General features: G+C 42.7%; 1 long non-coding RNA gene across 3 annotated transcripts in view; it reads right to left on the bottom strand.

The window, feature by feature from the left end:
* Window positions 1–25901, bottom strand: part of LOC122540575 — a 228468-nt gene that overhangs the window by 185930 nt on the left and 16637 nt on the right. Inside the window, exons 2-3 of one of the 3 annotated variants that reach the window (XR_006309353.1) lie at window positions 14280–14473; window positions 12881–12929 (exon numbers count right to left, since the gene is read on the bottom strand). The exons of the other annotated variants lie outside the window; for them this stretch is intronic. This is a non-coding gene — a long non-coding RNA (uncharacterized LOC122540575). The remainder of the gene's footprint in view (window positions 1–12880; window positions 12930–14279; window positions 14474–25901) is intronic. 3 annotated transcript variants of the gene reach the window in all.

Genomic DNA, 25901 nt, shown 5'->3' with positions numbered 1-25901 from the left:
GTTTGCTTTATTATATTCCATTGTCCCAATATGGTTTTATTTCTCTCATCTTTGTATCTCACTTTCCTTCTATATGTCTCCGTCACTGCCTTACTGCAGTATGCCCCAATTCACTCATCCTCTCTGTCCATTAGTCATTTTTATCTCAATCGACTCACTCTGTCGTAATAGTTTTTTAGCACCCTCTCCCTATCCACTTCCTTAACTGTTTCCTTTTCTCTCCGTGCCCCGCAATCTGGCCTATTTCTCACTGTCCTATCTTTCTCTATCTTCCAAGGGATCCTTAACGCTTCTCTTACAACATTCTGTTGCTTGCGAGTCAAGAGGTTATGAATTCTATTCCCACTCCAAGGACTTGTGTACAAAATCTATGCTGACACTCCCAGCATGGTCCTGAGGGAGTGCCGCACTGTCGGAGATGACTTTTAAATTGATGCTGTGTCTTCCCTCGCAGGTGGACTCTGCAAAAGATCCCACGACACTACTTTTCAGATGCACTGGGGACTTCTGTTCAGGGAGTGTGCTGGCCAACACTCAACTTTCAATCACCATCACTCTGGGGAGGCATGTTGGCTCAGTGGTTAGCATTGCTGCCTCACAGCGCCAGGGACCCAGGTTCAATTCCCACCTCAGGCAACTGCCTGTGTGAGTTTGCACATTCTCCCTGTGTCTGCGTGGGTTTCCTCCCACAGTCCAAAGATGTGCAGGTGAGGTGATTTGGCCATGCTAAGTTGCCCATAGTGTTAGGTGCATTTGTCAGGGGTAAATATAGGGTCGGGGTGGGTTACTCTTCGGAGGGCCGGTGTGGACTTGTTGGGCCAAAGGGCCTGTTTCCATACTGTAGGGAATCTCACCTCATCTAAAAAAAAATCCTGGTCATTATCACATTGCTGTCTGTGGAATATTAAGGAGAAACTACATAAGCACACGAGGGAGAAAGGAGTTGACAGATATACACGTTGTATAAGAAATAGGAGCAGGAGTAAGCCATTTCAATAAGATCATGGCTGGTCTTTTTGTGGACTCAGCTCCACTAACCCGCCCATTCACCATAACCCTTCATTCCTTTACTGTTCAAAAATCTTTCTTTACCTTAAAAACATTCAAGAGGTAGCCTCAAATGCTTCACTGGGCAGGGAATTCCACAGATTCACAACCCTTTGGGTGAAGACATCAGATAAAGAGAGATGGGAAGACTGGAGTGGAGTATAAAATGGGACAAATGGCACTAATTTTCTGCAATCCTGTGATATACAGACAGGAGAGTGAAGGTATGTTGATAGCTTCCTTTGAAATGGTGGTTAATGTGAAGCAAGCTCTGACCTGGAGGTTTAGTGGGCAGTAGAATAGCAGCTGTACAGTCAGTGGGAATGGTAGCAGAGTTGAAGCATCGTGCTTCGAGTCTTGAACTCTGATTGACAGTGAACTCTAATACCCATCATTAATGCACAGTAGCTACTGCTTTAACCAAATTATTGTAATTATGCAAATTATTATAATTATTTTAAGTTCCAGATTGCTTTATAACAGCTATAAGGAATCTGAAATTGGGGCCTGTCAAAGTTCTTATACTGTTGCTCCACAACATTAATTTATTGAGTGCAAATATGATATTTATAACAGTAGCTTCTGTTTGCAAGCATTGTTACTGTTCTCTAATATAAAACAAATGCACACCTCTAAAGGGATACAATTCTTCCTCTGACAGTATCATCCGATGAATATAAGGTCAGTAATATCAGTTAACTTCATTATCACCTGATTGGTGTGTCTTATATTCAGGATAAAGAAACAGGATGAAACACGTTATACATCAGACAGTCTTGAGGTGGGTTACGTGCAGATTAACGCACACATAAATATGTCACACGTTGTGCATTATCACAGGTTGCCAGCCTTGGCTCAGACTTGCCTTTGAATTAGAAGGCTATGGGTTCAAGTCCCACTCGAGAATCTAATGTAGATAAACCAGACTGATACTCCAGTGCAGTACAGAGGAAGCACTGCACTCAGAGGCATCATTAAACCAGGACCTGTCCTGCACTCCCACATGGATTTAAATGATTTCATGATTTTCTGTGAAGAACAGGCAACATTTCCTCACTTTTCAGTCCAGTATATGTGTGTGTGTGTGTATGTATGTATAAAATGTACAGGATAAATAGGCAATCTCATTGCTGTTTGCAGGATCTCTAACTGGTTTTAGCATTTCTACAAAAGTGACTATATTTCAAAAGTGCTCCACAGCAGACAATAATCACCGATCAACATCTATCTTCAAAGTCAGGAATATGACTTTAATTTAAAGTCTAAGGGTGGACCCAAAGGAGATACAAAACGAACCCAATTAATTTAGAATTTAGATGGGCTGAATGGCCTAATGTCTGCTCCTACAACCTTTGGTCTTATAGTCTAATTAAGTTAACACCTACTCCCATAATTCACCAAAGTCCTGACAAGAATGATCTGACAAGATCCCAGTTGTAACATTTAAAACAAGGTTCAAGAATTAAATTATCCCTAGCCATCTCATTCATGAGGAAAAACTGATTTTCGGTGAACTTAGATTGGTGAACACTGCAAACCACACAAAATGTTAGCATGCAAGTGCAGCAAGTAATTAAGAAGGCAAATAGAATTCTGTCCTTTTTTGCTAGGAGGTTAAAGTTTTAAAGTAGGAATGAAACAGAAACTGCTGGAAAAGCTCCACAGGTCTGGCAGCCTCTGTGAAGAGAAATCAGATTTAATATTTCAGGTCAGGTGACCCTTCCTCAGAACTGGACAGAAACATTAACTCTGATTTCTCTCCACAGATGCTGCCAGAGCTACTGAGCTTTCCCAGTAATTTCTGGCTTGTTTCTGATTTACAATATCTGCAGTTCTTTTAGTTTTTGAAATAGGAAGCCTTGTTGTAACTGCACAGGGTATTAGTGAGACCAGACCTAGAGGACTCTGTACCGTTTTAGTCCCCATATTTAAGAAAGGATACACTGGCATCAGAAGCAGTTCAAAAGAGATTCACCAGAACAATTCCTGGAATTAAGGAATTGACTGGTCAAGAACATCTAAACCGAGCTAATGTGGACAGTCAGCAATTTTATTTTAAATTGTAAATATATTTTAACATATACTAGAACTTGACTGACACTTTATATATAGAATATAGAACAGACCCTACAGCCCATTATCCCTGTGCCTAAGTGTGTTTAGTTTTAAAAGTTAAATGAGCAAGTAGCAACAGTAACAAATATATTTTCACCCATAGCCATTACATTTAGCTAATTCCTTAAATATAATATTCTGGTACACAACTCACACACATCTTGGGTATACCTACATCAGACAGATTGCAGCAGTTTCAAGCAAGCAGATCACCACCATCTTTTCTAAGGTAACTAGGGATGATAATAAACGTTGGCCCAGCCAATGACACCCATATCCTATGACTGAACAAAACAAATCCCTGGATCAACATTACCTGAACCTATGTCTTTTTCTTTTCATTTCCATTACAGTCAGGATTTATCATTTGAAATTTTAATTTTTTAATTTATTTTAATTGTCATTACCCCTTCAGGCATGGTTACCTCTCTTCCTCATGCCAAATATTTTGATTTTGATTTGATTTTTGCAGTCACATGCACCTACGTTCAATGAAAAGCTTTGTTTTGCGATCAGTACAGGCAGATCATGGCAAACAAGGACATTCAGATCAGGGGATGCTTAGTTTGAGGCATATAGGGTTATGGCTGCACAGGATGTGCACAAAGGAAAATCAACAGTATTTGAAGTTAGAGACTCCATTCATCAGTCTAATAACACAGGGAAGAAGCTGTCCTTTAGTTTGATATTCTCTCAGTAGTAGAAACATCTTCTCAAGATCTATCCTGTCAATTTCCTTCAAAATATTGAACTTTTCAATGAGATAACTCCACATTTTTCTAAACTCTATTGAATAAAGGCCAACTTGATAAACCAATCTCTTAATCCCAGAAATTATTCTGGTAAATCTCTTTTGAACCACCTCCATTGCCAATATATCCTGTCTTAAATTTGGGGACTAAAGCTGTACACAGTATTCCAGACCTGGTCTCTCACACCCTGTACAGTTACAACAAGACTTGCCTATTTTTAAACTCTAACCGCTGAGCGATAAAGGACAACATTCCATTTGCCTTCTTAAATACTTGCTGTAGATGTATGCTAACTACATGTGCATCATGCATAAGAACACCCAGATCGAGCACTGTACATTTTTGGAGTATCTCTTCATTTAAATAATTGCCTTTTGATTCTTCCTACAGAAGTATCTCGAACATTTCTGGTTAAATTCTGACAATATGTGGCACATTCATTCAATCTATCCATATTCTCTTGCCGGGATTCCCTACATCCTCATCACAACATGCCCTCCCATCCACTTTTAGATCATCAGCAACTTGCATTCATTACATTCTGCTCCACCCTCCAACTCATGAACATAAAATGTAAATAATGGAGATCCTAGAACTGATCATTGCACCATTCCTTTAGTTGTGTCATTCCATACTAAAATGAGACTCATTAATTGTGACACACAATATCTCCTGTGTCTTAACCAATCTTCAATGTATGCTAACATACTACCCCTAATACAATCAACTCTCATCTTCTGCAGTAACCTTTTATGTGCTACCTTATCAAATGCCTTCTGGAAATCCAAATAGACTACATTTACTGGTCCCCTTTATCAATTCTCCTTTTTTTTTCCTTAAAGAATTCTAGCAAATTTGTCAAATGTGATATCCCTTTCATGAAACCATGTTCACTCTGATTGTGTTAAACAATTCTAAAAGTCCAAATTTTTCCTTAGTAATGAACTCATATCATTTCATCAATGACAGATGTTAGGCTAACTGGCCTGTAGTTTTCTGCTTTTTCTCTCTCTTCCACCTTGAACAGGAAGTCACAGTCTTCCAATCTGCTAGAAGCCTCCTAGTGAGTTCTGGAATTTTTCAGCCAATGCTTCCACTATTTCCATAGTCGCTTTCTTTAAAACTCTCAGACTCTGGCCATCAGGTCCTGGTGACTTACCTTCCTTTAGCCCCATTAGTTTGTCCCTGTGATAGAGATTGTTACAAGATCTTTCCTCCCATTAACACCTTGCTTATCTGATATCTTTTTTTATGTTTATATAGTGTCCTCCACCATGAAGACCGATACAAAATGTTGGTTTAAATTACCTGCCATTTCTCTGTTCCTCATTCTTAATTGTGCAGTTGCATCTGCCAGGGTGCCACATTCACTTTAGCTACTCTCTTTTTTTACAGACATATCGAAGCCTTTGCCATTTGCTTTTATATTCTCACCAACTTATCTGAGTAATCAACGATATCCCTCTTCGTCACCTTTTTAGTCATCCACTACTGGTTTAAAAAAAATCCAGATCTTTTGATCCACCATTACTTTTTACCACTTTTCACCATTAAAGTTTTAATTAGATACTCTCTTTGATGACCTTTGTTAACTATGGGTGGTTGTCTTTCTCATGAAGTCCTTGTTTTTAACCGGACTAAACTTTTGCTGAGTGTTCTGAACTATTTGCTACTGCTCATCCACTGACCATTCCCTTGGTCTATTTTCCCAGTCTGCTTTTGACAACTCTTGCTTCATACCTTTATGATTGCCCTTATTTAAGTTGAGGGCACTGGTCTGAGTCTCGAATTGCTCTGCCTCAAATTTTAAATTTAAAAAATGACAAACGTTGTAATCACCACCGCCACAGAATATGAAACTCTGAGATTTCGTATTAATCCTACCCATTATGCACTATTTGATCTAAAACAGCTTATTCCGAGATAATTTCTGCAACAAACTGGTTGAAGAAGAACCCTCTGATGCAGTCTAGAAATTCATCTTCCATGCTACCCTTTTGCATCTGATTCATCCAGTTAATAGCAGATCAAAAACACACATTACAATGGTAGCGCTCTTTGTATTCATCCCCATTATCTTCTGATTCATACTTTGCCCGACAGTGATGCAACTCTTCAGGGTTCGATAGACAACTCCCACCCGTGACTTCTTTCAAACCCAAACTAGTTCCACATCACCACTTATTGTACCTATGTCATGACTCACCTCCACACTATACCTTCCGGCGTTAACAAATCTATGCCAAATCTTTTCCCTTTTTGCCTATTCTTCAGAGACATTGAATTCAGAGACTGGTCACCCTACAACCACATCTCTGGAATAGATATCAGATCATATTAATTTACTCCCATTTGTGCTGTCAACTCATCGATTTTTTAACAAATGCTACCATTACTCACTTACTTTGGTTCTCAGTTCTGCTATTCTCTTTTTTGTATATTTTCTACCGTTTCCTGACACATTGATTATTGTTCATCTCCTCACTAACCCACACATCTTCTCTCTTATTTCTTAATGACCTTTTCCCCTTCAAGTGAACCCTCAACATCACTAATTAGTTTAAGCCCCACCTACAATCCTAGTTGTATCATTCGCAACATTAGTCAAATGAAACTCATCCTAAAACAACAGCTTGTTTTCCCCAGAACTGTGCCATGGCCCCATAAATCAGAACCGATTACTCCAACAGCAATCTCAACATGCACTTATCTCTCTAATCTTATTTATCCTATGCCAATTGGCATATGACTCAGTGAGTAATCAAAGATGACCACCATTGTTGTTCTGCTTTGGAATTTATGCCCAAGCTGCTCATAATTCCACAGAAGAAACACTTTCCTAGTCTTCCCTATGTCCTTGTTACCCATTTATCCCAGACTGCTGGGGAGGCAAAGATGGAGATTGCAAAGATTCTGACATTAATTTTCAAATGCTGTCTGGCCACAGGAAGGGTGCCAGAGGACTGGAGCTAGCGTGGTATTAAGAAGGTGGCAGATATAAATCACAAAACAACAGTGACTCTAACATCTGTGGTAAGGAGTTGAAAGGTATGATGCTGGAAAAGCACAGCAGATCAAGCAGCATCTGAGGAGAAGGACAGTCAACGTTTCAGGCATAAGCCTTTCATTAGGAATATGGGGGGTGGGGAAGGTGCAGAGAGATAAATGGGAGGGAAGTGTGGGGCTGTGGGGAAGGTAGCTGGGAAGGCAAAGACCGATGAAGATAGGGGTGATGGTGACAGTTTGGAGCAGAGGGTGGAGTGGATACGTGGGAAGGAAGATGGACAGGTGGGACAGTTCAAGAAGGTGGTGCCTGAGTTGGAGGATTGGATCTGAGATGAGGTGTGGGTAGAGGAGATGAGGAAACTGGTGAAATCGACATTGATGCCTTGTGGTTGGAGGGTCCCAAGGCAGAAGATGAGGCGTTCTGCCTCCAAACATTGGATAGCTTGGATTTGGCAGAGGGGGAGGCCCAGGACATGGATTTCCTTGGCGAAGTGGGAAGGGGATTGAAGTGTTTGGCCACAGGGGTTTGGTGTTGTTGGTGAGTCCCAGAGATGTTCTCTGAAACATTCCACAAGTTGGCATCCTGTCTCTCCAATGTAGGAATATGACATAAAGAGCAACAGACACAGTAGATGAGGTGCAGGAAAATCTCTGTTGGATGTGGGAGGATCTTTTGGGGCCTTAAATGGAGGTGAGAGGGGGAGTTGTGGGTACAGGTTTTACAGCTCTTGTGGTGGCAGGGGAAGGTGCTAGGAGTGAAGGGTGGGTTGGTGGGTGGCGTGGACCTAACGAGGGAGTAGCAGAGGGAATGGCCTCTGCAGAGTGCTAATAGGAGTGGGCAGGGAAATATATGTCTGGTGGGGCATCTGACTGTAGATGGTGAAGGATAATGTGTTGTATCTGGAGATTGGTGGGAAGGAAGGTGAGGACCATGGGGGTTCTATTCTTGTTGTGGTTGGAGGGGTGGGGTTCAAGGATGGAAGTGGGGGAAGTGGTGGAGATGCACTGGAGGGCACTGTTGACCATGTGGGAGGAGCAGTTGCGGTCCTTGAAATAGAAGGTCATCTGGAATGTTCTGGAGTGGATTGTTCCTCCTCGGAGCAGATACAGCAGAGGCAGAAGAATTGGGAATATGGGATAGCATTTTACAGGAGGTGGTCTGGGAGGAGGTGTAGTCCAGGCAGCTGTGGGAGTCGGTGGGTTTGAAGTAGATATCTGTGTTGACTCAGTCGTGGAAATGGAGAAGGAGAGGCCCAGGAAGGGGAGGGAGCGTCTGAGATGGTCCAAGTGAACTTGAGGTAAGGGTGGAAGGTGTTCATGAAGTTGATGATCTATTCAACTTCCTCGTGTGAGCATGAAGTGGCACCAATATAGTCATCAATGTAGCAGAGGAAGAGGTGGGGTATGGTGCCAGTGTAACTTCAGAAGATGGACTGTTCCATTTACCCAACGAAGAGGCAGGCATAGCTGGGACCCATGCAGGTGCCCATGGCTACCCCTTTAGTCTGAAGAAAATGGGAAGATTTGAAGGAGAAGTTGTTGAGGGTGAATATCAGTTCAGCCAATTGAATTAGTGTGTCGGTGGAGGGGTATTGGTTGGGTCCTCAGGGGAGGAAGAAACGGAGGGCTTGGAGGCCTTCGTCATAGCGGATGGATGTGTATAGGAATTGGATGTCTGTGGTGAAGATGAGGCATTGGGGGATGGGGAAATGAAATTCATGGAGGAGGTGGAGGGCATGGGTTGTGTCCCGAATGTATGTGGGGAGATCCCGGACCAAGAGGGACAGGATGGCGTCAAGATATGAGGAAATAAGTTCGTTGAGGCAGGGGCAGGCGGTGACGATGTGGTAGGGAAACTATTGGAAACATTTCTGAATATCAGAATTAATCTCCACTTTGAGAGGCACGGATTAATCAAGGATAGTCAGCATGGCTTGTTGGGGGCAATCATGCCTATCAAATGTGATTTTTTTTGAAGAGATGACTAAATAACATTCGGGCCACAAAAATACCGGCTATGACCGTCAATAAGAGTCAATCTAATCACCGCACCTTGACATTTAATGGTGCTACCATCACTGAATCTCCTACTATCAACATCCTGGGGGTACCATTGACCAGAAATCCAACGGGACTCACCACATAAACGCAGTGGCAACAACAGCAGGTCAGAGGCTAGGCAATCTGTGGCTAGTAACTCAACTCCTAACTGTCCAAAACATGTCCATCATCTGCAAGGTATAACTCAAGAATGTGATGGAATATTCCTCACTTGCCTGGATGGGTGCAGCTCCATCAACATTAAGAGGTTTGACACTATACAGAACAAAGTACCTGCTTGATTGGAACCATTTCCACAAACATCCATTCCCTCCACCACCGGCGCTCAGGACCAGCAATGTGTACTATCTACAAGCTGCACTGCAGAAATTCACCAGGGATCTTTCGGCAACACTTTCCAAAACCACAACCATTTACACCTAGAAGGACTAGGGCAGCAGATACATGGGAACACCACCACCTTCAAGTTCCCTCCCATGTCACTCACCATCCTGACTTGGAAATAAATCACTGTTCCTTCACTATTGCTGGGACAAAATCTCGGACTTCCCTCCCTAAGGGCATTATGGGTCAACCCACAGCAGGTGGACTGCAGCTCACTACCACCTTCTCAAGGGCAACTAGGGACAGACAATAAATGCTGACCAGCCAGTGATGCCTTTATCCCACAAATGAATAAAAGAAAAGTTTTGTAGGTGAGGGTAGTTCAGCTGATGTAATCTACAGGGACTTCAGTAAGGCTTTTGACCAGTTAAGAAACTAAGATCTCTTCTGATCCAGGACAGTTTGGCAAATTGGATCCAAAATTAGCTTAGTGTAATGGCCAAAGGCTATTTTTGAAACTGGATTTTTGTATCCAATGGTGTGCCACAGGATTTGGCTCAGGGTCTTGTGTTGTTTGCCACATAATTTAATGATCTAGCTGCCTGTCCCTACTTTGCCTTGTGCTGTTTCAGAATCTTAGGCCCATTCTCTCTCTCCCCCTCTGTTTCAATTCAGGTGACTGTCTCTGGGTCCTCCTGTCTCCTGCTCCCATATTTTTGTTTTTATAAGAAGGGAGAAACAAAGATAAAGAAATGTTCCCACAATAGCTTTGCTAGCTTTGGCTTCACCTCTGCAATCCACATGTACAAGTAAAGTGCTGTTCAAGAATTTTGTCCCAGTAAAAGTGAAGGAATTGATTCTTTTGCACATTTGTTAACTATTGCCAATTATAATACAATAAAGATAGATGAGTAATGATTAACCTTAACTACAAATTTTAATGTTATAAATTCCTGCCAATAAAGTGATAGTGACCCTAGCTCTGAGTCAGAAGGTCTGCCACCTGCCCCAGAATTGTGTCATAACACATCTGAACAGGAAGATTAAAAATACTTGATTTCAAGTGATTTTAATTGGCACAGGCCTGCCTTTCCTCTGAAGCATTCCCCAGTCTCAGAATTGGGAAAAGAAAACAAAGAATTGCTGATCCTGGAAATTGGAAACAATGAAGTAGGACCTCCAGAGCCTAAAAGTTCATTCTGCTTTCAGAACTTGGTATCAGGAGCTGGGATTAGCAGCTTCTATTTGGAATAGGTGTTCAATTGAGTAAGCACAAGGTAGTCATTGTGCAGACCACTCAGTCTGACATCAGTGGATACGCTCTTGGAAGTCTTTCTGAGAGATAGGATTTACATAGATTTGGAGTGGCAAGGACTGTTTAAGGATAGTCAACCTTGTGCATGGGAAATCGCGTCTCACTAATTTGATTGAATATTTTGAGGATGTAACCAAAATGAGGGCAGAGCGTTTACTTTGCCTACATGGAGTTTAGTAAAGTCTTTGACAAGGGACCGCATCGTAGACTAATTAGTAAAGTTAGATCACATGGCATTCAGCCAATTGGATACAAATTTTTTTTGATGGTAGGAAACATATGGTAGTGGTGGAGGGTTGTTTTTCAGACTTGTGACCAGTGGTATTCCACAGGGATCGGTGCTGAATCCACTGTTGTTCATCATTTACATAAACAATTTGGATGAGAATATAGGACGCATGGTTAATAAGTTTGCAGATGACATCAAAATTGGTGGTTGCGTCATCAGTGAAGAAGTCTATCCAAGATTACAAAGAGACCTTGATCAATTGGGTCAAAGAGCTGAGGAGTGGCAGGTGGAGTTTAATTTGGATAAATGCGAGGTATTGCATTTTGGTAAAAGAAACAAGGGCAGGACGTATACAATTAATAATAGGATCCTGGGTAATGTTGTTGAACAGATAGAGCTAGAGCTTCAAATACATAGTTCTTTGAAAGTTGCATCACACGTGGACAGGGTGGTAAAGCATTTAGCACACTTGCCTTCATTGCTCAGACCACTGAGTATAGGAGGAGAAAGTGAGGTCTGCAGATGCTGGAGATCAGAGCTGGAAATGTGTTGCTGGAAAGCGCAGCAGGTCAGGCAGCATCCAGGGAACAGGAGAATCGACGTTTCGGGCATAAGCCCTTCTTCACTGAGTATAGGAGTTGGGACGTCATGTTGAGGTTGTACAAGACATTGCTGAGGCCACTTTTGGAGTACTGTGTGCGGTTTTGGTTACCCTGCTATGGGAAGGATATTATTTAATTTGGAGAGGGTTCAGAAAAGATTTACCAGGATGTTGCCAGGACTGGAGGGTTTGAGTTAAAAGGACAGGGTGAATAGGCTGGGACTTTCTTTCACTGGAGCATAGGAGGTTGAAGGGTGACTTTAGAGAGGTTTATAAAATCATGAGGGGCATAGATAAGATGAGTAGCAAAGGTCTTTCCCCTAAGGTGAGAGTATTTAAAACTAGAGGACATATTTTTGAGGTGAGAGGAGAAAGATTTAAAAGGGACCTGAGAGGCAACTTTTTTACACAGAGGGTGATGGGATTTCACCCTCAGGGGAAATGATAGACTCAGGTCCAGTTACAACATTTAAAAGACATTTGGACAGTTATATGAATAGGAAAGGTTTGGAGGTAATGGGCCAAATGCAGGCAAGTGGTGCTAGTTTAGTCTGGGAAACTTGGTTGACATGGATAAGTTGGGCCGAAGGGTTTGTTTGTGTGCTGTATGATTCTATGCCTCTGTATTCCTGGAGATTCCGTCAACTGTGTCTCCACATTTCCATCATTGGTCACCCATTACATCCTTGCTGACAAGACCCAGCCTTCCCACACCCAACTGGAAAAGGAACAAACTGTTTGTTCGCTAACTGGATGACTTCGACTTAAAACTAATCTTTCACTTTCTATCTCTATTACTTTATAAACAAAAGTGTTCAAATAAAAACTTAGAATGGCCTTTTAAACACCCTTATCATTTAATCACTGTGTAAATATGTAGCAGTGTTCTGGAAATTAGCTTCCATCATTTGCTTGACACAGGGCAACCTCAGAGTTGGAGCTCCTCTCGATTGCCCACTATGCAACTAAAAAGGGACAGATATAAAGCTGGCTGCAGACTTGCTCTGAGTCTCTTCATACTTTCAACAAAGATCAAACCATTTGTGTGTGAGGGAGGCAAGAAGTGAGAGACAAGTGATCATGAAATGCAAGAGAGCAAAAATCAGGTTGCATTTCCACATGTATGGGCATGCAAGTGCGTACTCCAATATGGGTGAGTGAGGCAGTGCAAGTCCACGTGCTAGGTTGTATAACTTGTGCATGAGAGTGTGCAAGTGACAGAGTGCACAAATGCACGAGTGTCTGGGCGTGCAACTATGAATGGTTTGTGTAGCCGTGTCTATGTGGTGATATGAACATGAGAGTGTGTGGGTGAGAGCGCCTACAATTCAGAAATACATTACAACCGGATTAACTTCCACACAGTGCCTGTTAAAGAACACTAATCAAAATGCAACTAGTTCAACAATTCAATAAACAAAGGGACCAACCTGACAAGTAGGAAATGCCAGTGAAGTTTGAGGAGTGTTTCAAGCTCATCTGTAGAGAGCAAAGAGATGGACCAATGTGAGTTCATGTGGAAATGAGTGGAGGATATGCTTTCGTAGACTCCACATTGAACTTCTGTATGTTCATAAACATTGAAAGATTGTGCATTTATATAGCATCTTTCACAGCCTTGGGATGCCTTAAAATGCTTTGCTGAGGTTGTTTTGAGTTGCAATAACTGTTGTAATGTTGCAAACAAGATAGCTCATTCTATAGAATCGCTTCTCAAATTGTGACTTCTGCTGAAATGTCACTCATCATAAACAACTCACTCCGTCTATTTCAGATCACTAGTCTCTCAGGCATGATTGTATTGACGGGTTGAATTGCCTACTCCTGCTCCTCTTTTTTGTGTTCGTAAACTGAAAACTGACTTGAATGCCAGGTGAGAATAGGTTCGGGCTGGTTTTTCTTTATGGAATGACTGAAGGACCACATTATTGTGATGAATAAGAATAAGAATCAGATGTAAAAGTGAGAGGCACTGGAACGGGTGCAGAGGAGGTTTACCAGGATGTTGCCTGGTATGGTAGAAAGGTCGTATGAGGAAAGGCTGAGGCACTTGGGGTTGTTTTCATTGGAGAAAAGAAGGCTCCCTCATTATGGGCATTTATGCGGGCATTGGATAGGCATATGGAGGATAGTGGGCTAGTGTAGGTTAGGTGGGCTTGGATCGGCGCAACATCGAGGGCCGAAGGGCCTGTACTGCGCTGTATTGTTCTATGTTCTATGAGACACAAGGATGACAGGGATATGGAAAAGGGAGAACAGGGGTTTTCGTTACCTTGAAATCAATATGCATAAGGTGGACACATTAACCCCACAATCTTGGCTACAGTGAGGTTAACAGTGACTCTCAAGGTTTTAACAGTAATGATGATCCATTTACAAAATAAGGAGTGTACATACACAGCTCTAAATGCAAGCTGAAATAAAACCATAACAATAACATCTGTTCATGTGGCACCTTTAGAGCTTCATTGGATCCATTATCAGCTAAAATCTGACACTTAGTCACTTAAGGAGGCATTAGGATTGGTGATCGAAAGCTTAGTCAAAATGTAGGTTTTAAGGAGTGTTTGAAGGGAGACATGTTGAGAAGGAGGAAGAGGATGACAGAGGAAATTCTGGAGTTTAGGGCCCAGCAAGCAGAAGATCCCATGGTGGAGTAATGGAAATCCAGTGAATGTGTAAGGATTGAGATTTGGTGGAAAGCCGAGTTCTAATGGTGGAGCTGGAGGAGGTCACAAAGATTTAGAGACAGTGAAGAAGGTATTGACCAGCCTCAGACTAGAAACACTAACACCTGGAGAATTGATAGCTGACAGCAGCAGGAATTACCCCTTCAGAAGAGGAGGAAACTTCATTGATTTATTGCCTGTGTACAAGACACCAAACCTCAGCACACAGCCCAGATCAGCTCCAGGAGGGCATTCTTGTTTCTCGGTTGGTTGAGGTAGTGCTTCCATTTAAGATTCTGTCCTCCTGAGACTGGAAACGGTCCTGACTGTACAAGCAGGAGACCACCAATGTCACTGTGAAGCCAAGATATTGCGCATTATTTTAGCAGCTGTAATGAGAGTCATTCAGGCAGTAGAGGATGGGGAGCAATTGGAGTTTTCATATTGGAGCAAGGGTCCTATTGCAAAGCATTAATGGCAACAATCTGCAAATGAATAATTCATACTTATAATAAACAAACAATGCTTTGGCAACAGAAATGTTTTAAGAATATTAATGAGAGGTTCATTGATAATTTAGGAGCAATTATAGATAAGTTCAAGAGATATAAATATGATTAATGAATTCTTTTACAAAACAAAAGCTGCACTCAGATGCAATGCAGGATCTATCTGAAATGAATAAATAATGGTAGATACAGCATATCCCCCATAGTTATCCAAGTAAAAAGATAGTCTTGTTAGTAATATTTTCTACAAATACTCTCAGACATTTCAACTCAATCTCCATTAGTGGCCAGCTCTGGTTGGATACATACCGAAAGGTTTAATCACAAGACTTTTCACGCCTGTCACTGGTCATCCCTCTTTACAGCTCACACCTTTCCCCGTAATCAACAAACAAACAGGCTCCCTGTTATCCAAATAGATCATTCTTGATTCTCTGTCTGCATCCAAAATTTTTGAAATCCATGAAACAGAAATGATCAAAGAAAATGTAAACAAAACCATTATGTGTCCTGGAATTTAACAATGCCCTCAAGAATAATGTTCAATTCCTGGAAATCCCTAAACCAAGTCTGGAGAGTTGGCAAAACTGATCTCAACAGCAAACCCCTTCATTCTCATTGTATGGGGTGAAATGGCTTGAATACAACCAGGATAGATCCCAATATTGTTTATATTGTGTGTCTAAGAACTTTGCAATTGCAAATCAAGATAGATCATTTCCAAGATACAACACTATCTGATGCTTAGCTTTAATAGACAGATATCTGTATGTTGAATTAGGCACCAAAAGACTTTTATTGATGGACAAGGATTTATTGGCAGTCTATAGTTTGGCACAAATACCAGTTTCCACCTTGTCCTTCTGGCCTTTTTTCCCCTGTTCAGAGACCAACTCTTTGCTGAGGAAGAACCCAGCTTTTTTTTAAATCAACCTTTTTGGATATGCTATGGCACATCTCCAGAGTAGGATGGGGGTGGAGGTTTTGAACCCGGACCTTCTAGCCTAAGGTAGGGTGACTACCACTGCACAGTAAGTGTCATAAAAAACTGATTTTTTTTAGATTAGATTAGATTATATTACTTACAGTGTGGAAACAGGCCCTTCGGTCCAACAAGTCCACACCGCCCCGCCGAAGCGCAACCCACCCATACCCCTACATTTACCCCTTACCTAACACTATGGGCAATTTAGCATGGCCAATTCACCTGACCTGCACATTTTTGGACTGTGGGAGGAAACCGGAGCACCCGGAGGAAACCCACGCAGTCGTCAGAGGCGGGAATTGAACCCGGGTCTCTGGCGCTGTGAGGCAGCAGTGCTAACCACTGTACCACCGTGCCACCCACTTGAGTTTGGTGTTTCTGATTGAGATAGCTAGGATTCAAAGCCAGGTCAACTGCTTATAATGCAGCAATGCTGACTACTATACAAGTTCCACTCTCTCAGAACCCAGTAGTTTTTAAAATTATTTTGATAAAACCACCCCTAATGTTAAATTACCCAATTAACAAATAGCAAACACTATCCACCAGGGGCAGTGTAATAGTAACCAGAAGGTTAGGAAAGAGGCAGAGGGGTAATAATGCACCCCAGCCACTCAGTGTTCCCCTCCTCCTCTCTATGCCTTTCAAGGAAGAAGAACTAGCTCTGATAGATTTTCTAATCAGCCCGTTATTACATACAGAGCTCTCAATCAACTCTGGAGCTGTTCTTGTTGACCCTTAAAAGGTGCTGCATCTCTAACACTGACATCTGATACTGAAAGGCTCTGTAGACTAAGTAATGATGCTCCCTTACTAGCACCCAACCAAGCGAAACATGACAGGTGCCTTTGAAGAGTTCTGAGCAAACTACAGGAAAGTGACCTTGCACCAACATGTCAGAAGGAAGGAACTTCAAGCATGATCTGTCCCAGTCTCCACAAGACAGGGAAAGTCAAAAGACTCCAAAAAGACTATTTGAAGATAAGGTGTCAAAACCTTGAGCATTAGTCCCCCCCTACCTCCAGGAGCTTTGTAATTTTCATACAAGTGGTGACTTGCTGTGGATATGTTATTTTCAATCAGGTTGCAGCCATTAAAAAAGCCAAAGGCAGAAGAAGGATTTTCTCACAAAGAGACAAAGATGATCATATCTCAAATTAGATCTAGGCAGCTGCAAGCCAGCCACAGAAATGCTGTATTTTCAATTCTCGATCCACTCTGCAGGCCTAGGAGCCATTCCCTCAGCGAAAACCAATCTCAGTGGAATCAATCTCACCAGAGCAATAACAAAAACTAACTCAAGCTCAGGACCTTAGGACTGTTCAAAAGGACTTTGCCACCAAAGAAATAAGAGCAGGGCATACTGGAGAAACTCAGTGGATCTGGCAGCATCTGTGGAGAGAGAAACAGAATTAATGTTTTGCATTTGTAACTCTTTCCCTGAACTGTTGCACAGTAGGAAATGAGTCAGCCAGCAAGATCCCATTGACATAATCTGCAGTGGCCAGTGAGAACTACCCATCTTCAAAACAATGCCAAAGGATCTTCCACATCTCCATTTGGAGAAGGCAGACAGACCGTAGTTTAATGTTTCAACTGAAAAGTAAACCACCAACAGTGCAGCACTCCCTCAGTATTGCAGTGGATGTTTTAGCCTTAGTCTTTTTGTACAGAAACTATAGCAGGACTGAAACTCACCTCCTTCTGATTGCGAGGTGGGTGTCAAAGTCTACACAGCATCTTTTTACAGACCTCAGAACCATCCTGTCCTTTTCTTCAGCTCACAATAACACACACACACACTCACTCTCAGAATTCCCTCCCGTCCCCTCTCCTCTCTGGATCAGATATCTATGTAATCAATTGTCCTAATATCCCACATGGTTCAGTGTCAAATTGTGTTTGACAATGGTTTGGGACTCATAAATAGGCCTTCAGCGCCATTCTGACTCAATGATTGAAGGTGTTACCCCAATGCCATTTGTCAATACTGGATATCAACATTGCCTCCATGACTCAATGAAGTGGATATAGTTTGCATTCTCTTTTCTGGAATTACACAGCAAGCTCTGCTGGAAAGCATAGCTATCGGGCAAAGATGGGGTGTCGCCTAGCACCTCTTGCACTACCCATGTTCTCGGCCTTCCCGCAATCCTCACATCCATGCCCTAAGTAGTCTGACACCACTCATTTCCAGGAGCATTAATCAGAAGCGTCTCGTGGGAGCATGGGATAAGGAAAATGTACAACATTGAAACCTAGTCACAGCCTATCGGAAGAAGAGAGCAAACTGAAAACCATTGCACCAGCAAACAATATTGCACACATAAAACGAGAGAGGGAGAGAGAAAAGAGTGACGCTTCTGAGATTCAGTAATCAGATTTTGTGGACAGCAGGGTGAAATGTGCAAAGGTTTTTTAAAAAAATTCACGTCACACACTGAATTAAACAAACAAGGACGGGGGCATTTCAGGATAAATGGTTCAGCAAGTCAGTCCAAAAAAAATCTGGCACAAATGATTTTTATCGGCATTTGCCTGGAGCCAATTTAAAAGCAGAGAACAGCTAATTGAACAGTCCAGTAGACGTGGCTCAGTTAAACAGCATTGTTCACCTGCCAAAGGAGAAATCCTGATACCAGGTTAAACATACAGCAGGCAGCTGACTGGACACAATAAAGGGATATTCTCTCTCCCTCCCTCCCTCCCACTCTCTAGCAGCAGCCATTTTGAGACTCTGAAAAATCTGTGCACATAAGCAAAATGTCCGCCATCGTCCTCAACATCTGAGAAAATAGCATTGCTTGTCGGCTCATCGACGGCTTGGACACAGAATTGCCTCATTCACAGATATCTGTGCTATTATGCAAACCAGCGTTAACACTTTCACTGCTTTTCCTGGTACAGCATCATGGTCGCACCATGAGTACAGAATTCCAATCACCTGATTACAACAAAAGGATATAAAAGGTCCTAGAAAAGACGCAAATTAATATTCGCAAGGATCGTACTGAAATTGGGAGAGTACGTCTACCAAGAAACGCTGGGTTTCTGCTTGAATAAACTGAGACAGGTCTTTAAAACTACGTATTTCACTTACAGTCATACAGCACGGGATCAGACTCTCGATCCAACTCATCTGTGCCAACCAGACATCCCAATCTGACCTAGTCCCATTTGCCAGCACTTGGCCAATATCTCTTTAAACCCTTCTTATTCATATACCCATCCAGATGCCTTTTTAATGTTGTAACTGTACCAACCTCCACCACTTCCTCTAGCAGCTCATTCCATACATGCACCATTCTCTGCCTGAAAACGTTGGCCCTCAGGTTCCTTTTAAATATTTTCCTTTCATCCTAAACCCATGTCCTCTAGTTTTGCATTCCCCTACCATGGGGAAACGACCTTGGCTATTTACCCTATCCATGCCCCTGATGATTTTATAAACCTGTATCATGTCACCCCTCAGCCTCTGACACTCCACGGAAAATAGCCCCAGCCTATTGTGGTAGAGACAATAATTAAGGATCACAATGTAGGTCAGTGACAACTAAGTACAAGAAATTCAAAATATTTCTTTTTACCTCGGTGCAGTTAATTTGGACCTCACCACCCCACTCAGGAACATTGGAGGTGCGTGGCTAGGGACGTGGTTAAGGGGAAGCTGATAGAAAGGAATTCTCAGAGAACGAGATGGAAGAGGGCAGCAGGAGGCTCTTGTGGGGTAGTAACATGGCCATGGACCATTGGGGATTAATTAGGCAAAAATGAAGACTGCAGATGCTGGAAACCAGAGTTTAGATCAGAGTGGTGCTGGAAAAGCACAGCAGGTCAGGCAGCAGGTCAGGAATAACATCCTATTCCTGATGAAGGGCTTTTGCCTGAAACGTCGATTTTTCTGCTCCTCGGATGCTGCCTGACCTGCTGTGCTTTTCCAGCACCACTCTGATCCAAACATTGGGGATTAATGCCTTGCCTCTGCACTATTCCACGTTACTTAATGTAACTCGAGGACATTTCCTATGATCAAACCTTCTATCCAATCATGTGAGGAAAATGATATGCGATCAGATTATGATGTAACTTTGAGGCCTGCCAATCACAGTCTGAAACAAGTACTGTCTTTACTCAAGGGAATGAGACAAGTTCAAAGTTTCATTTTCAAAGATGAATTCCGATTGGTTGGGGGAGAGGGATCAGTACACAACGCAAGCTACAGACAGGGACTGTGATAGGAGTCGGATTAATCTTACACTAACCCTAACCTAATTCTCAGCTTTCTAAACCAGGTTAGTTCAATCACTCTCATCATCATCCTATCTCCCTGGTCACTCATTGACTCCCTCCCCCTCCAAATTCTCTTATTCCTCTGGTCTCTCCACCTTCTTCACTCATCTGAAGGCCATTGCTCTTATCACAATGACTCAAACTTCAATCCTCCTTCCCAACAGCTGTGTTCAACACCCTGTCTCCATGGAAACGAGGTCAGACATCAAGGAGGTGAGTGGATCCAAGATGCACCAGGCCTTCTGTTTTGGATAAGGCTGCACAGCGCCAAAGACCCAAATTCAATTCCAGCCTCAGGTGACTGTCTGTATGGAGTTTGCACATTCTCCCCATGTCTGCGTAGGTTTCCTCCGGGTGCTCCAGTTTCCTCCCACAGTCCAAAGATGTGCAGGTTAGGTGGATTCGCAATGGAAAATGCGGGGTTATGGGAAGAGAGCAGGAGCTGGGCGAGGTGCCCTTCAGAGTATCAGTGCAGACCCGATGGGCTGAATGGCCTCTATCTGCACTGCAGGGATTCTATGATTGAAGAAGCAGTCTGTGCACCAGGCCTCCTGACTGCACAGAAACAATTCAACCTGTTCTCCTGGACTCATAAACAGAACAGAAACATAGAGGCTAGCAGCAGGATAGGCCTTTCAGGGAGAAAGTGAGGATCGCAGATACTGGAGATCAGAGTTGAAACGTGTGGCACTAGAAAAGCACAGCAGGTCAGGCAGCATCCGAGGAGCAGGAGAATCGATGTTTCGGGTATTACCCCTTCATTAAGGGAGGCTTTTCAGTCTATCGAGCCCATCCCACCATTCAACATGATCATAGCTAATCCTCTTTCTCGGTATCATACTCCTTGACACCTTTAACTTCTATTTTGTTCTATTTTGCCATAAGTAATTTGTTTTATAGAGTATGAAATAATTCTACAGCCATCAGCTTAATATCATCAACGACACTTAGTGCAACCCCTGCCCTCATATGAAACACAATCTCACGTTACCCGGACTGCATTGTCCTATCATAAAGTAGTCCAGCTGATATTATCCCATGTGGGTTTCCACGCCAGCGCGGAGTGTTTAATTAAAATTCTACTGGTGAAGTTCAGTTTTCAGATGGCCACTTTGACCTGGTTTAATGCAATATGTCTCTGATGTATTAACACTGACCCAGCTGACAGACATGGACTGATTCCATCAACAAAACTGCTGAAATAATACAGCATGGACAGGATTGCTTTCAGGGGATATTTTCATTGGAGAAGACACTTTAGTTTAAAAAGTTTTGAGTACCAATTGCCTGACAAGAACCTGGGCAATTTTGATTCTAACAATGGGGCATGTGATGATGTTAAATGCTGCTGGATGTCAGAAGCTGAGTTGGTGCTCAGGTTGGGGTTTCCTCAGTTTAGACGGGGAAGTGGGGAGAGAACCCCAATATGATCACCAGCTGAAGTCACAGGGGCATGGATTCTGACGTAGTAATGATGCCTTGGGGATCTGACTGATTTACAACAGTTGCTGTCCAACAATAAATAGGTTCCTACTCTCTGCCCCCTGTCCCACCGAGGGCTCACAACAACTTTCAAGACCCAAAAGGGGGTCACGGTGAGAGGAAATTTGGAAGGAAACAAAAACAGAAATCACTGGAAAAGCTCAGCAGCTCCAGCTGCATCTGTGGAAATAAATCACAGTTAACATTTCGGGTCGAGTGACCCTTCCTCAGAACTGTTCTGAAATAGTGTCACTCAACCCGAAAAATTAACTCTGATTTATCTCCTTAGCTGCAGCTGGATCTGCTGAGCTTTTCCAGCAATTTCTGCTTTTGTTTCTGATTTCCAGGATCCACAGTTCTTTTTTTTAATTAAGAAAGTTGGAAGGCCTCAGTTTAGCAAGTTACCACAAATCAGTTTCCTGAGAAGGGTCATTTGTTGTTAGTGAGTGAGGACATCATGGGATATGGCATTCAATGTGTGCATGACAGTGTAGATCAACTCTGATCTCTGAGACCAGAGGAAACAGAGAGTGGTGACAACTTGGACCTCCATACTTTGGGAGAGTTTGAAGGGACACAGACATTTAGGGAAAGCTGAATAAAGACACAAAGGAGAAGGGAATAGAAGGATATGTGGATGAGGAAGGTTGGGGGTGGGTTGGTGTCTCCAGCGAATATAAATACCAGCTTGGAACCAAATGGCCGATTCCTGTGTTCTAACTTTAATGCACCTTTCAGGAACAGGCACCTAAGGACAACATGGTCTTGTCCTCTCCCCAGGATCCAGATGATTTTAGCATCTATGTCACACCTTCACATAGCCTCAACATGAATAAGCTGCTTCAATCTTGCAAGTCTTTTTATTCTTGACACCATCCCATCCCAAATGATCTGACCAGCACCCGCCACTTACAGTAACAGGAATTTACATTGCTACAGCGCCTTCAATGTCGTAATTCAATGTAGATGCTAATGTGCATCTCAGGTGTAGTCAGTCAAAGTATTTACACCGAGCTGGCTGAGGTGAAATGAGAGGTGGCCTAAAATTTGATCAAGGAGGTAGGTTTCAAGAAGCAGCTCGAAAGGCAAGAGGGGTGCAGAGGTTTGGGGAGCTCAGGACTCAGGTGACCTTGCAGGCCTAGAAACTGGATCTGCCTCAAAATCTACTCTTCAGCTTCTTTGCTCGGATGCATATCTGACTGGGATTCCTGAGGTCCAATATCCGTGAGATATCTGCCCTGGCATTTAAATGACCAGATCCTGTTCTGTTATTCCAGGGCCAAAGAAAATCTGGGTCTACAATTCATCCCTAGAATTGGTGACTGGAAGTTGAGAGCACAAATACTGGTGCCAGTTCTCCAAAACCAGACCTGAATGAGCATCAATGGAAAGTCAATGTTATTAGCACTTAATTGGGCACAGACTGAAAAGGCTCTTCCCTCTGTTGGAGCCATCAGTCAAGTCTTGCCTTTTCGTTCTCTGTTTTCTTCAAAACATGTTTGAGCCAGAGATGAACTTCTGACCATAGAAACCCTCGCTGTCACCAAAACTGCCTGCTTCCACCATTTGCAAACCATAAGACGATAAGATATAGGAGCAGAATTAGGTCATTCAGCCCACTGAGGCTACTCCATCATTCTATCATGGTTAATATGTTTCTCAACCCAATTATCCTGCCTTCTCCCTATAACTCTTGATTCCCTTACTAATCAACAACCTATCTAACTCTGTCTTAAAGACACTCAATGACTTGGCCTCTGCAGCCCTCTGTGGCAATGAGTTCTACAGATTCGCCACCATCTGACTGAAGAAATTCCTCATCTCAGTTCTAAATAGTCATCCCTTCACTCTGAGGCTGTGCCCATGGGTCCTAGTCTCTCCTACGAGTGAAAACATTTTCTCCACATCCACTTAGTATTTTGTACATATCAATGAGATTCCCCTCATCCTTCTAAACTCCATCGAGTACCGACCCAGAGACCTCAACTGCTCCACATATGGCAATCCCAGTGTCATTCTTGGAAACCTCCTCTGGACCGCCTCCAAGGCCAGCACATCCTTCTATAGACACAGGGCCCAAACTGCTCACAATATTCCAAATGCGGTCTGACCACAGCCTTATGCAGCCTTATACAGAAACAGGCATGCCTGTGAGACATCTCTTTCAAAGGTGCTATACAAGTCTAATTTGTTGCTGTTGGCATGGAGATAACAATCAGCAGCTGAAACCCTGACTGACTTTGCCTCTGCTCTGTGTTATTTCCACATCGAGTCTACACACCGTCTGACCTCTGTGATGAAAGAGAACATTCCGGATGGTAGCTTTGGACTCCCTGCCATGTTTTTAATCCAGCTCCGACCAGGTTAAGCCCCAGGAATGGAGAGGGTGGGTAAGGTCACGCTTCTCAAACCCAAATAAACTCAATTGCAGATGACAACCTTGGGCACACAGCAAACAGGAACTGCCTTTCATGAGCATCCGTGATTAATGCTTAACTTGGTTTCATGGTACACTACCTCTGCAAGGCCGAAGCAGAGCACTTACAGAGGTTTTATATTCTGGCTTCTGCAAACATCTCTTAGATTTAATAAGAAATTTTTCTTTAAGGCTCCACTTTGCCACATTTTAGCTTTCTTTTGTGCAATCACACAGTCAGGACGGTGCCATCTATTTCACCACTTACACACTGAGAAAACACACTGGATTGTAAACCCTGCTCACAGTGCACCACCTCATCAACCATGAACAAAGGGTCTCTTCTGTTTACCTGCTATTGTAGCTACTCTCTGTGTATCTTCGTGTCACCTCTTTCCAGTCAAGAGTGGGCCTTCACCAGCAAGAGCAACGTCAGAGATAAGCCCTCGAACTTGCACCCTCCATATACTTCAATTCATCCAAAGCTCTGCAGTCTGTATTCTGATTTGTACCAAATCCCATTTTCCATCGCCCCCCCTATGCACTGCACCATGGCTCCTGTGAGCCCACCTCTGCTTCATTTTATAATACTCCTGCCTGTTTTACAAATCCCACTATCTTCTTAGCTTCTTCCAGGGCCTTCAAACTTCTGAGATGCCTCCAATTCTGGCCTCGGGCACAGCCCTAATTGTTCCTGCAGCTCTAAGAGCCCTGTGTTTTGAAACTCCCTCCCTAAACATCTCCTTTTTCTCCTCCTTTGGATGTTCTTAAAACCTCTGACCAAACTTTTGGTTGCTTGTCTCAATACTCAATATTCCCTCATGTGACTCAGTGCTAAGTTTGGTTTGATCATTATTTCTGTAAAGCACTCTGGAATGTTTTGAAAGACCTGCTCTACGTGTGCAGTTTCTGATTGTTGTAGCATAAACACTACAACCAGAGTGACATACTGGGGATAAGAAAGATTTTACTTTTATTTGGGGGGGGTGGGGGGAGGAGTTTGGAGGAGCAGACATACTATTTGCATCCACCACCACAGCTCAGAGGTTGCTGCTGTCATTGAATGGACAATTTGGGACTTGTCACTGATGGAATGATTGCTGGAAAGGAAAGACTAATCAAAAGAAACTTATTTGGTCCTTTTGCAACCATAGACACTCTAGAATGTTGGACAGCCAATCAAATGCCTTGAAATGTTAGCTGCTATTATTAAATGTTAACATACAGGTCCAGCAATTAACTGGAAAGGCAAATGGAATACTGGTCTTCATTTCAAGGACATGGTGTACAAACATAGGGAAGTCTTATCACAACTGGACTGACATTAGTAGGTCAATACCCAGGGAACAGTGTACTGTTTTAGCCTCCTTATTTGGGGAGGGAATTATCTGCATTGGAGAAGTTTAAGAGAAAGTTGGTCTAGTGATTGCAACCAGCCAGGTGAGTCTCATTCACTATGAGATCCTTGATTGGGGTTGTTAATCTGGGGCCAATCAGAGAACCCTGGCTGACAATATAAACAGGAGATAACTCTGTCATTCCTACCCCAATTGTCCACACTTTCCCAATTATTAAAAGGACCATGCGTGTGCTGTTAACAGAAAAACTATAGAATATTCTTCTTACACACTCGTAAGTGTCTATTATCATGTATTCAAAGCTTTTGTCAGCCACTAGTACATTAGCAAAAAGTTTGCCATTTGATTTCTTAAAAAAGGTTGGATAATTTTCTCAATTGCTTAAATGCAAAACAAACAAAAATTAAAAAAAAACAGGAGATTCAGGATCTCCTCTTTTCTGGGACTGACTCCAAGTGGGCTAACCACAGCCAGTGTACTGTGCACATGTAAATAAAGGGTGACTTGGAAATGGGATACTGGGCTCTGTGCAGTTATTTCAGTTCACTAGCTTGATTGCTACAATGCAACACTATCTTAACCGGGAAGGATCAGCAGGTTGACATTTCAAAGAATGAGAGATGATCTTACTGAAACATGGTCGAATCTTTGAGGGCTCAACAGGATAAGTGCTGGGAGGATGTTTGCCTTCATGTGGAGAACCTAGAACTAGGGGCTACAGTCTGAGATCAGAGGGTTACCT

Source organism: Chiloscyllium plagiosum, chromosome 35 (genome assembly GCF_004010195.1).
Source record: "Chiloscyllium plagiosum isolate BGI_BamShark_2017 chromosome 35, ASM401019v2, whole genome shotgun sequence".
Lineage (NCBI taxonomy): Eukaryota > Metazoa > Chordata > Chondrichthyes > Orectolobiformes > Hemiscylliidae > Chiloscyllium > Chiloscyllium plagiosum.
This window is presented reverse-complemented; position numbering and strand designations above follow the sequence as displayed.